Below are 2308 nucleotides of genomic sequence, written 5' to 3'. Positions count from 1 at the left end.
GTTGTCTTGTCTTTCGTTAGTTACGTTTTTCATTCATTCTTAATTCTCTCTTTTAATTCAACTTTAATACTATGTAATACAATTTTAATTCAAATTTAATTCATTTTGAAGTTTTTTGATTTATTTGTTACTATTGGATACTTATTTAATTCATTATTGATATAACTTATAAGTTTAATTCAGTTTATAGATCATTGTCTTGTCTTTCATTAGTTACGTTTTTCATTCATTCTTGATTCTCTCTTCTAATTCAACTTTAATATTGTGTAATGCAATTTTAATGCAAATTTATTTTGCAGTGTTTGGTTGATTTGTTACTATATGATTACTTGTTTAATTCATTATTGATACAAGTTTAATTCTCTACAGACCGTTGTCTGGTCTTTCATTAGTTACGTTCTCTTCATTTGTTACGATTAGATTACTTGTCCAACTAATTATTGATACAAATTTTATTTTGTCTACGAATTATTGACTACTACACGAAAGAAAGCAGAGAGAAAGAAAGGGAGAAAGAACAATAGAAAGAGAGGGAGAAAGAGCAGCATAAAGAAAGAAAGGAGAAAGAACAATGTACAGAAAGAAAGAAATGGAGAAAGAATAACGTACAGAAAGAAAGAAAGAAATGGAGAAAGAATAACAAAAAGAAAGAAGGAAAGGGATAAAGAGCGAGAAAGAGAGACAGTTTTGAAAAGGCTAGAGACAAAAAAAAAGAAGAGGCGAGAAAGAAAAATAAATATAATAAAATACATAGTATTGTTAGATATTGCTATAAATGGTAATAATTAAAGAGTATATTTAAAATAAGTAATTATTTTTTAAAAGGGATCCACTCAAGTAATTAATCATAATATAAATTATATTATACAAAATCTGAAAACTACATGTTTATAAAAACTTTAATAAATTATACAAAAAAAATTGAGTGTATATGGTGATAAAACTAAAAAATAAAAGGAAATCATCATCATATACAAATACAAACCACCGTATATAAATACAAATCAAACGAAGAATTGTTAGTTGCGAATTATACAAATGTGGCGAATTATACAAACATGGCTAATTATACAAACTCGAAGTCAACCCACGTAATTAATGGTTACTGTTAGTCGCGAGTGGTAATTATAGCAAACTATAGCTATGATGACTAATTAAGTAGTATAAGTTTGCTTAACCGCGTAATTTTCCCTTAATTAATTGACCATTGAACATAAATTAATGGGAAAAGAGTTCGAAATACATGCGAATTTTGACCGAAATTACTGTAACAATCTTAAACTTTGAATAAGACTTATTACCCCTGCACTATCAAATAGTGTATTTTAAAGGTATATATGTGCCACGTGGACAAGTTGTTATTTATAATGATACAATATTTATGATGTTCACGTGGGTACATATATACCTTTAAAATACACTATTAAATAGTGCAGGGATAAAAGGTCCTTCCCAAAGTTTGGATTGTTATAACAATTTCGGTTAAAGTTTGGATATATTTCAGATTTTTTTCCTAAATTAATCACTTAGTCTTCCTATTTTGATCAAATTCATACTTTCAAGGTTATAAAATAGGAAGAATAGTATTATTTATGTATTGATTTTGTGAAATGACAAATATTAAGGACCATCTATTTTTAGTAAAAACGACATATAAATAGAAACAAAGAAGATATTTATTATTTATTACTCTCGATATCTCATTTCATTTTAATTTTATGTAGTATTATTTGATTTGACATAGCGGTTAAAAAAAACACTTTTAAAATTTATAATTTAAAATAATTTTTAATATTTGTGTCGTATAAATCATGTAATTTTAAAATTAATAAGATGATATACTTTTGGAATGGATTTTTTTTAAAAAAAAAAAGTGTCACGTAACATAAAATAGAAGCAATATAATTTATCATTTTAATTTTACTTCTTTTAAGTCTACAATATGGCACGTGGCAGCAAGATACCCAGCGGCACAGCCATCTGTAACCTTTGAATTTTGACGATTCTTTACGTCATAGGCACAAATCCCTCTGCTCTCCTCGTTGAAATTTGAGTCGATTCTTCATCAATAAGATAAAGTGGCGCATAAAAAATAATTGATACGTCGAATAGTATATTGATATTTAAGATCATGTAAAGTTTTAACGGAAAAGGGTCAAAATTGCCCCTAAACTATGTGAAATAGACCACTTATACCCTCCATTACATTTTGGGATCAAAAATACCCCCGCCGTTATCCTAGGAGACCACAAATACCCTCAAGAGTTAACACCTCAAATTATTAGTGATGTGGCAAGCCACATGGGAT

Source organism: Solanum tuberosum, unplaced genomic scaffold, assembly GCF_000226075.1.
Source record: "Solanum tuberosum cultivar DM 1-3 516 R44 unplaced genomic scaffold, SolTub_3.0 scf00225, whole genome shotgun sequence".
Lineage (NCBI taxonomy): Eukaryota > Viridiplantae > Streptophyta > Magnoliopsida > Solanales > Solanaceae > Solanum > Solanum tuberosum.
Note: the sequence above shows the minus strand (reverse complement) of the source record.